This window comes from Gadus chalcogrammus, chromosome 18, assembly GCF_026213295.1.
Source record: "Gadus chalcogrammus isolate NIFS_2021 chromosome 18, NIFS_Gcha_1.0, whole genome shotgun sequence".
Lineage (NCBI taxonomy): Eukaryota > Metazoa > Chordata > Actinopteri > Gadiformes > Gadidae > Gadus > Gadus chalcogrammus.
Window position 1 is genome coordinate 22,093,664 of NC_079429.1, and position 11,358 is coordinate 22,105,021.

Genomic DNA, 11,358 nt, shown 5'->3' on the forward strand with positions numbered 1-11,358 from the left:
CCTGTCTGTGGTAATCTACCCGATTTTATGTTTAGTTGTATTGTAGTGTCTCGTAGAGTATTGTACAACTAAACCCCTAATGAACAGGAATCACTGGCATGGTAATCACAATAAAAACACACATAATTGACTATGAAAGATAGGTTTCATTGTATTAACACGTTAAACATCAACATGCATCATTCGGTGCATCGACCCACAGGTAAACCAATTCACACGTGGAATCAAATGCATTTTGGAAAGATAATGTACAAAGCAAAATACAGTCCTATGCCGGCACAAACTATTTATCCCCACGTTGCAAGCCTGTGTCGTCGCTTTGGTACGTGGAGGCCAAAAACAGAACGGCCGCTTCACACACAGGAGCAAACAAACAAACAAACAAATGTACCTTTCACCTCACTTGGAGGAGTGTGTGTGTGTGCGTGTGGAAGCGAGCGGACAGTCGCGGTCCTCGGGTCGACTGGTCCACGCTGGCGTTTTATCCAAAACGACCGGCAAGACCCTCATGCTGGCGTCTTATCCAAACAACCGCACTCAGCCTTCTGCCGCGTCCACGTCTGGAGGCAGGCTCAGCATCTCCAGCAAACCTCAGAAGAACATCAAAACTATACACAACCACTGATCTGGTGGTTATCTAACCGACAACCATAAACAGTATATCTCCGGTCTATATCCTAGACAGAGTATTATTCGCCTGTATAAATCTAAGGTATAGATGGATCACGAGCTCGGACTAGCCGTCCGTACTCTTCCTGGTTCACACCTCCTTTTCCCCAGCTGCCGAGCTGCCGACCTTTTAACCCTCCGGTTCAAAGGTCACATTAAGAAAACAACCAAAACGTACATATTCAAATGAAAATAAAATACAGGCCATAGGAAAATAAAACATTCGGCATAATGCACTCAAAACCATTAAACATTTATTAACACCTTTTAACTTAAAGAAAATTAAAGGAAGATATAGCACAGGGCTACAGTAAGATTGAATTTTATAGCATACTCTTATTGTATAAGATGGGGCCGTGAATGGCCGCCTCGGTACTTCGCTGCGCAGCGATTTGTCTAGTTTTGTTCGTTATTTTAGTGTTTTGCCTCAATACCCGGAGTTCGTTCACCAGAGAAGAGCTCATGAACATCGGGGAATCAACTTCTGTGGATTTGTTTCCCCACTTGCTCATTGACAATCTTGTCAAATCTGTGCTCACCTTTGTTCATGCAGCGAGACGGCGCAGGAGAGGGAGACGAGCCGGGGCGCTCGTGCGGCTCCGCCAACGCGGACAACGCACTCCGCTACCCGGAATATTCCTCTCCAACGTCAGATCACTGTGCAATAAACTGGACGAGCTTCAGCTACTGGTGAGGAGGAACAGAGACTTTTCTTCATCTTCTGTTTTGTGCTTCACGGAAACTTGTCTGTGTGGATCAACACCGGACTCTGCGCTACAGCTGGCAGGCTTCCAGCTGTTCAGAGCGGACCGCGACACGGAGGTCTCCGGCAAAACGAAGGGTGGAGGGATCTGTTTCTACCTCAACAGCGGCTAGTGTCAAGATGTTACAGTGATGCTACAGCACTGTTCTCCTGTTCTGGAAACCCACATTATAAACTGTAAACCCTTTTATTCCCCCCGTGAGTTCGCTTCGTTCATTCTGGTCGGCGTTGATATTCCACCGCAAAACAACGTGCAGGAGGCACAACGTCAGCGTGCCGATCAGATACTGGATGTGGAGCGAACTAACCCGGACTCCTTTGTTAATGTCGGCGGTGACTTTAACAGAGGAAATCTCAGCCATGAACTTCCCAAATACCGCCAGCTCATTAAGTGCCCAACCTGAGAGGAGATCACGCTGGATCACTGTTACACAACTTTAAAGAAGGCCTATCACCCCGTCCCCACACGCTGCATTGGGACACTCTGACCACGTCATGGTCCACCTGATTCCTGCATACAGGCAGAAGTTAAAACTCTGTAAACCTGTTGTGAGGACGTCTAAGCAGTGGACTAGTGAGGCTGTGGAGGATCTTAAGGCGTGCTTGGACTGCACTGACTGGGATATTTTCAGGTCTGCCAGTCTTGATGAGTACACTGATGCTGTGACATGTTATATCAGCTTCTGTGAAGACAGCTGTGTACCATCTCGCAGCAGGGTAAGCTACAACAACAAACCCTGGTTCACAGCAGAACTTGGACAGCTAAGGTTGGCAAAGGAGAAGGTGTTTCGGAGCGGAGTCAAAGACCAGTTTAAGGAGTCAAAATACAGGTATAGCAAGGCAGTGAAAGATGCTAAACTCTCGTATTCAAAGAGACTCCAACGGCAGTTCTCAGATAACGACCCAGCGTCTGTCTGGAAGGATCTGAGACTGCTCACCAACTACAAACCGTCTGTTCCCCACTCCATCAACGACCCTCACCTGGCCAACGACCTGAACAAGTTCTACTGCAGATTTGAAAGACAATGCAGTCCTGTTACCATCCCCCGTTCCCCCATTCACCACACCCTCCTCCCCCACCTCAACAGGAGCCCAGGCGTTCCCTCTCCTGCCTACCTCGGAAACCCCCCCCCCCCCCCCCCCCCCCCCCCCGTCACCTCTCTCTATCCTGGAGAGGGATGTCAACAGACTCTTCAATAGGCAGAAACCCCGCAAGGCAGCTGGACCGGACTCTGTCTCCCCCTCCACCCTCAAGCACTGTGCAGATCCGCTGTCTCCAGTATTTACAGACATTTTTAACACCTCGCTGGAGACATGCCATGTACCAGCCTGTTTTAAATCCTCCACTATCATCCCCATCCCCAAAAAAACAAGGCCCAAAGAACTCAAAGACTACAGACCAGTCGCCTTGACCTCTGGGGTCATGAAATTCCTTGAGCGCCTTGTCCTGTCGCACCTCAAATCCATCACGGACCCTCTCCTGGACCCCATTCAGTTCGCCTACAGAGCCAACAGGTCTGTGGACGATGCTGTAAACATGGCCCTCCACTTCATCCTCCAGCACCTGGACTCAGCAGGAACCTACGCCAGGATCCTGTTTGTGGATCACAGCTCTGCCTTCAACACCATCATCCCCACTTTGCTACAGGACAAGCTCTCCTCGCTCTCAGGTGGGACATTGACCACCTGGTGTCTTGGTGTGGCCAAAACAACCTAGAGCTCAATGCTCTAAAGACAGTGGAGATGGTTGTGGACTTCAGGAAGAACGCAGCCCCACCCTCCTCCATCACCTTGTGTGACTCCCCAGTCAACACCGCACAGTTTTTCCGCTTTCTGGGCACAGTCATCAGACAGGACCTCAATTGGCAGCAGAACGTCAGCTGCATCACCAAAAAGGCACAGCAGAGGATGTACTTCCTGCGGCAGCTGAAAAAGTTCAACCTGCCAAAGGCCATGATGGTGCACTTCTACACCTCCATCATAGAGTCCATCCTCACCTCCTCCATCACCATCTGGTATGCTGTTGCTACCGTCAAAGACAGGAGCAGACTGCAGCGTATCATCCGATATACTGAAAAGGTGATCGGCTGCAACCTGCCGTCCCTCCAGGACCTGCATGCCTCCAGGACACTGAGGCGTGCAAGGAAGATCATGTTGGACCTCTCCCACCATCTTTGACACCCTCCCCTCCGGTAAGAGGTTGTTGTCTGTCAAGACCAAAACCTCCTGCCACAAAAACAGTTTCTTCCCGTCTGCAACTGGCCTCATCAACAACGGCCCCGGACCCCCACTAACACTGACACACACACTACCCCCCCTTTCCCCATCAACACCCACAGTCATCTGCCTAGGCCTAAAAAAAAATATTGTTTGGTTCCGGTTTCCGACCGACCCTGTCAATTTATGTGCGACCCAAATTATTTTATGAGCTTTAAAAAAATAAAATAATTATGCAAGCTATAATTACGTTTTGGTACAGCACCTCTTCATTCTGTACAAGGATGAGCGAATGTTCTCGTTTTTAAATGAAAACAACCTACCTATCATTCGCTGCCGCTGGAAAAAATAAAAAACTCAACTGACAACCAACAGGAACCAAACTTTTTTTCTTTTTAGGCCTTATGATGACAACGAGTTTTGCACTACTTTCACCATCACGCACAATTGTACATATATTCTTATCTTATCTTATTATCTTATTACGGTGCATATGTATATGTATATAGAGTAACTCTATTTATTTATTTTTATTTTTTATTTACTCTTATCTTTTTAAGTACTTATTATTCAATACTTGCTTTATTGTTTACTGTTTGTTAAGATTGTGCGCAACGAATACGAATACCAAGACAAATTCCTAATATGTGTAAATGTATTTGGCAATAAACCTTTTCTGATTCTGATTCTGATTCTTGACAAATGGGCTATGAGTGTCTTTAAGCAGGTTTTTCAATGTATTAGAGTAAAGATAGAGCTTTATTGGGAGAGGAGATGTAGTGGCGTTTTCTATTGCGACCCAGGGTATTGTGGGATTGTCTGAGAACCAGTACATTGCTGCACTAATCTGGACCGCCCAATAATACCAGACAAAGTTTGGAACTTGGAATCCTCCTCTTTCGAATGGCAAGTAAAGTAGGGTGAGTCTAAGCCTTGGGTGTTTATTGTTCCGAATAAAGTTTGTTGTCATTTCTTTCAATTTGGGGAATAGATTTGATGGGGGCTGCAAAGGGATACATTGGAATAAATGTAGCACACCTAGCTGCCCTTAGCTATGAATATTGAGGCGAGCTCCCGAATAATTTTGTGTGTGAGAGATCACTCTCTCTAATGTTAATCAATGCACTAAATGCATGTCGCTTAATGCAATGCTAATGTTTGTTCCTATAATGAATTTTTACTTTTAAATTATGCTTTTTACCCCTTAACCATTTGTTTCCTCACTGATTATCAATATCAAAACACCCAAATAACATAGAAATATTCAAGATCAGTCAGTTTAGACAATTTATATAGAAATATATTAATTAACCAAACCAAACATACTGTGGCGAGCAGCGCGGGAAGGACGAGACGGGAGCCCAGGTTTAAATGGCGGCGCAACTCTCGTGCCTCAATACACCGCACGACCCCGAGAGCTGCCTTTATTCAAACACACAACAGAAAACACGGCACACCTGACCAACACACACAACACTCTCACTAATGGTCCCGATCACACTACACATCACAATTAACACACAAACAATAAAGAACCCAAACCCGTTAACCCCACTTAACCTAATAATAGAACAAGTTATCTAAAGACAATAAAACCCCTTTTCCCCAAACATTATGATTACCCTATTACCCAGACTCCCCGGGGGGTAGGAGTCGCCACACAGCCCCCACCTTAGGGGTCAGACGTCCCGACGACCCCAACACCCAATGCACAGTCCCGAGTGTTCAGGGGGCCGGCGCCGCCGCCTTGGCCCCGGCCAGTAGCGGCCCCATTGTGGTGCAGCCTTCCTCTCGGGTTGGGACGCCCGTCTCCAACTGTCCGCAGAGGACCTGGGGGTGTGGTCGGGGACCACCTCTTTCGGGGCCCCCACCAGGTTCTGCTGTAGGGGGGCTCTGGAGCGCCGTTCGGGCACCCCATCCTCCGCCGCCCTCCGACGTCTGGCCTTCCCAGCCGCCGTGGCCGGCGGCTGGGACGAGGGTGGGTGGCACGCTGCCCCGTCCACCCACAGTCCTCGACCAGCCTAAGCTGCCGACACTGCTGCGGCTCAAGGTCAGCCCTGTCGTGCCGCCAAAGTGCACGGGAAGCCTCAGCCGTCTCGGTGGCGGGAAGGGTGGCCGTCCGGACCCGGCCCTTCCGCTGCCTGGACTTCACCTCCACGTTCTTTGTGCCGGGGGCGGCCGCTGCCCCAGCCGCGTCCACGGATGCACCATCAGGACGGCGGCAGAGCTCCACCTCAGCCCGTTCTGCCTGGTCCAGAGCCGCATCGAGGGTCTGGGGCGCGGTGAGGCGGACATGCTGCCCCAGACTCTCCGGCTGCAGTCCCCGCAGGAAAGCGTGGAGCGCCAGGGCCTCCCGTGTAGCCGCGGAGAATTCCAGGTAGCTGCGTCGGGTCAAGAGCTGGACGTCAGCAGCGTAGACGCCCAGGCTCTCCTCCTCCCTGCGGCGGTGAGAAGCCAGCAACTGCTTGCTCTCGTTGCTGGAGACCCGTTCACCCAACCGCCTCTCCAATGCTTGGATCAGGGCCTGAAGGTCTCGCTGGTCCGCTTGGTCCAGGTCGAGCAGCACCCGTGCTGCCGTCCCCTCCAACGCCAGGGCAAGGTGGACAACCGCCTCCTCGGCACCCCATTCGTTGTGCCACGCTGCAAGCCGGAACTGGGCGAGGTATGCTTCCAACTGCGTTACCCCGGTGAACTTCGGCAGCCTAACCGCTGTCCTGGGGCGGTGGGCAGCTGCCGGTCCTCCGGGCCTTCCGGTCGTGTCTACAGGGGGGCGCTGCGCTCGCATAGCGCAGGGTGCGTTATCCATGGGCTTGACCGCGAAACTCAAATCCCCACGCGCATGCGCAGGCCACATCCCACTTCTGACACCAATGTGGCGAGCAGCGCGGGAAGGACGAGACGGGAGCCCAGGTTTAAATGGCGGTGCAACTCTCGTGCCTCAATACACCGCACGACCCCGAGAGCTGCCTTTATTCAAACACACAACAGAAAACACGGCACACCTGACCAACACACACAACACTCACTAATGGTCCCGATCACACTACACATCACAATTAACACACAAACAATAAAGAACCCAAACCCGTTAACCCCACTTAACCTAATAATAGAACAAGTTATCTAAAGACAATAAAACCCCTTTTCCCCAAACATTATGATTAACCTATTACCCAGACTCCCCGGGGGGTAGGAGTCACCACAATACATTGACCTTGACACATAACACATATTATATTAACTCTAAATTGAAAGTTCAATTTCAAGGGAAATGAAACACGGTTCAATACAATATTACCCACTTTTCACACCTAAAACTAAATAAATCCCACGAAATGGAATAAACACCAAACACACGTCAGAGTCAGAGGCAACGTTGCAGGCCTGTAGCGTCGCTTGGGAGCGGTGAGGCTTAAAACACGTTGGCCGCTTCACGTCAATGCCAACAAAGTAACTCACTGCTAGGGTTGGTCTTCGTCCTCGGCCACGACGTGGCAGCGCGGTCCTATCGCTGCTGGTGAATGAGACCGTCGTCACAGCTCAGCAGAGAAGTCCAGAAGAGACTGAGCTCGTATAATAATTGCCCTGGTGTCAGCCGAGCAGGCTGCTAATGGGCAACAGGTCTGGATGCTCGGGCTAGCTCGCGCTAATTAGCCGTTCTCTAGTCAGTGAAAACTCTAGCCGAGCCCTTCACCACCGAACATAAACGCTACCAAAGTCACTTAGGAATACTTGTCCAAACCGCACTGTCCGTGTGTTCAAAAGCACTCAAAAGCAACACATTAAAACTTGGTGTTCTACCAAACTCCTAATGCGATTCATGTGTCCATCTCTCTCCTCTCTCGCCCTTTCGCTCCCGTCCCGAACTCTCACCCAAACCTCTCACCCCGACCTCTGATTGGTTCCTACTGAAGGTACATGAATCCAAACTAACACATTTTGTAGTGCATGTAAACATTATTTAAACATCTTTAGCATTTATAAAAACACGTATGGAAGTAAAATAAACACAATAAAATAATAAAAAAATAAAAATAGTTAACCCTAAATTCCCATAGGGCTACATAAATATAAAAGTTTTGGTAAGATATTCACCTTAATAATGTTGACATGGCCAATCATAAAAATGGGAAGCTCTGACCATCTTTTAAAGGGATTCTGATATAGATTTTAAAATTGGGGCATAGTTCGTAGGCGTTATTCCTAGATAGGTAAAGCCATGGGGCGAGTTATGAAATGTATTCACCAATGGGGGATTGTACCTCTTAGTTTTCCTAAAAATATGTAATATTAGATTTTGTGTTAATCACCTTATAACCAGAGATACTTCCAAAAGTCTCAAACAGTTGTTTAAGTGATGGATTGCGCTAACTGTCTCATGAAAATAACAATATCATCAGCAAAGAGGCCCAGACGGTGTTCATAATTTCCAATTGTATCTCCTATTATTAATGGGTGAGATCTGATAGTCATTGGTAGAGGTTCGATCGACAGGACATATAAGAGAGGTGACAATGGGCACCCCTGTCAAATAACGGCCATTCAACTCTGTTGAATCTGGCTTTTTCAGCATCAAGGGATAGAATGGCCGCATCTTATCTTTCCTTTTCGTTATGAACAACATTGAGCACCCTTCTTAAATTTTGAAACGCCTGTATGCCTCTAACAATTTTCGTCTACATGAATTAGACCAGGCAGGAGATGGTCCAGCCTCTTTGCTATGACATTAAGATCGCGGTTTACCAAGCTTCAGAATGTTCATAATAAGGGCTTTAGAGAGAGAAGGTGACAAGAAATTTGTTTTGAATGCTTTTTCAAGCCTGTCCAAAAAGGTAGGCAGCAGCTTATCTTTAAAAGTTTTCAATATGTCGATGGGAAGTCCATCCCCCCATTATGACCTCACTTTCCAGCTCTTTAATTTGGTTTTCAATTTCCATCATTTTGTTCTTGAATTGTTTAGATTTAAAGCTGGTATAACTAATTATCTGGCCTCTGATATACGCCTTAAAAGCTTCCCATCTAATTAAAGAAGAAGTTTCAGTGGTATTGACGAGAAAGAACAAATCTATATGTTGGTCAATGAAGCAAATAAATTTGTGATCCTGCAACCATTTAGTATCAAATTTCTATCTGAGGGATCCACAGAATTATTTGGTAGCACTGTACTCAATAGATACTGTAGCATGATCAGAGATGATTATGCTATTGTAATAAATAAATTTCACGTTTGGTACTAAAGTTTTAGAGAACAAAAATCCAGTCTTGAGAACGTCTTATGCGTAGTCGTATAACATGAAAATTCTCTCTTGTCTGGGTTACGCCAGAGAATGTCTAATATGAGGAGAACTGGCACTCGCGGGTTAGTTCCGGTTTTCTGGACTGGTTGCAGTAATAATCTTTGACCACGCGGGGCGCTCGTAGGCGAGTCCAGAATGAATGGGGGCCAACGGGGTTTTATCCTCAGAATCCACTTTTCTCACGATGTAATTTTTTGTCAAGTAATTTTAAAGTTGCTATCAAAGGGTGGGGCTAAGATAATAAACTCAGCTGAATATTGCATTTTTTAAGGTCACGTATCTGTTCTAAAAAGGCGTTAAAAAACATGCGATGACGTCACACACTGTAATACTGTCAGAGGTACTGCTTTACGGCAGTTTCTAAAGCACTTCCCTTGTCCCGCAACGATAACACCAGCTGTTGGAGGTAAGGCTTTTGTTTTGCGCTAGTTAGAGTTTTAGTGAGCTAATGTAAAAAAAAGAAATGCGCGAGTGTTTTACATATGTATGTTACTTACAGAGTGTGTTTTTTCTAATCCTCACTAGTGCCGATGATAAAGCTTTTTTTTTTAGTAACGACTATGAGCCATTTCTTTCTCCTAAATAGAAACCTGGATTAGAATCATAATTTTAAGACTGCATCAATTTAGTTTACATCAGTAAACAACCTGCTAGAGAGCAGTGTTCTGTTGTTCTCCTCATGCCTCTTCCTTTCTTGATCTCTACAGTCGGACCTTGATGCTGTGACAACGGACAAGTCTTCTTCCTCTGTCCTTTTCCCCTGCCTCTGTTCAGTATGTTCAGTGTTGTTAAATCATTTCTCTTTTCTTTTATAAGTTACTGTTCTTATTGTGTTCTTGTTAGTGTAATGTTTGAATAAACTTGCCTGTTGCAATGTTGGTATAATGTTTGTATAATTACTGTTATACAACTGTTACTGTTTCAATGTGACCCAGACCATATTTCTCATTTAACAAACATGTGTAGCTTATAATGTGTTGCATGGCAGAGCAATTACGGTATATTCAATGGCTTAAAACAAAGCCATCTGTAAAGATCAGTGAATGAATAGAAATCAATGACAAATGGTGTAGATGGTTTTCCCTCTGTGCAAGGTCATTAGCCCAAGTCCTACAAAAAAATAACGACTGTAATAGCAGATGTTGAAGTTGTTAAATCGTTAACTAACCATTTGTATGGAACAATCGGTTAAGGTAAGTTAAGTGCTTGAGTCTCGACACTTTAGAGAATGTCTAGCGCGCAACTTGAATAAACCATGTGCGATATTACCCGGGCTCCAGCGCAACTTTCCTTACCAGGTGAAGCCTCAGGTAGCCTAGGAGTAGGACCATTCATACAGGAGCAAGCAAGAACGTTACCTTTTTCTGTCCTTGGTAAACGAAAAGACGGACAATCCGTTTCCACTGTAAGTGCAGTTTATCATTGCACATTTACGAGGCATTTCTTTTTTAAACTATCTTTATTTTCGAAAAATAGACAATGACAGATTAAATGATATTGAGCGGGATATTGACTGTATTATTTAAGGTGGTCATACCGTACCTACCATGTATATAACACATTGAACATTGAACACAAGAAATGGAAGAAATTCCATTTATGCCCATGTACTTTCACCATACATACTCAGTGTTTCCCACAGAAATTTTGGAGACTATGGGGGGGGGGGGAAGGGGGCTGGTATGGGGCGATTGTTGATTGTTGACGGGGTACGGGGGGTATGGAGCGATTGTTGACCGGGGGGGGGGGGGGGGGGGGGGGGGTATGGAGCGATTGTTGACGGGGGGGGGGGGGTATGTCTTCAAACTTCGCCTGAGCAAAAAAAAAAAAAAAAAAATTTTTTTTTTTTTTTTTTAATAATAATAATAATTCATGTGCACGCAGAGACTATGGCGGCCGAAATTAGACTATGGCGGGCCGCCATAGTCTCGTCAATGTGTGGGAAACACTGCATACTATCTAAAAAATAAAAGGACCTGCAGGAAAATATAAATACAATACTCAAAAATTGAGTTAACACGTTTCTGATTGCTCTTCAGCTTCAGATGCCGTAAGAGGGGTCTCTGGTCGTAATCAGTCGCAAGTCCGTCCCTGACCAATCAGCATTCATTAGCAGAATGCTAGCGTGTATGGCCAACAACGGCCCAAACTGTACGAAATCGAAAGGACATAAGTACTCACTCATTTGACTTTTGAACCATAATCTATATTGAACTTGCGGAATCTACAATAAAATTTGCGATATTTCAACGACAAGCAGGTGAAAGAGGCATAATTAGCCGTTTAGCCCCATAGACTCCCATTCAATCTGGACTCGCCCGCGATCACCCCCAGTGGTTGTCTCATGGAACTACAACCAAAATCGGTACAATGGGGCGTATAGGGAGTGCCCAGGCTCTTCGTAGACGGGCT

The 11,358-nt window shown here is 46.3% G+C and overlaps 1 long non-coding RNA gene across 1 annotated transcript; it reads left to right on the forward strand.

Moving 5' to 3' along the window:
* The first annotated feature begins 9,255 nt into the window (after positions 1–9,255).
* On the forward strand, positions 9,256–9,950 carry LOC130371654 (uncharacterized). The gene is made up of 2 exons (XR_008893215.1): positions 9,256–9,352; positions 9,654–9,950. It is a non-coding gene; the product is annotated as an uncharacterized LOC130371654 (long non-coding RNA).
* The last annotated feature ends 1,408 nt before the right edge of the window (positions 9,951–11,358 follow it).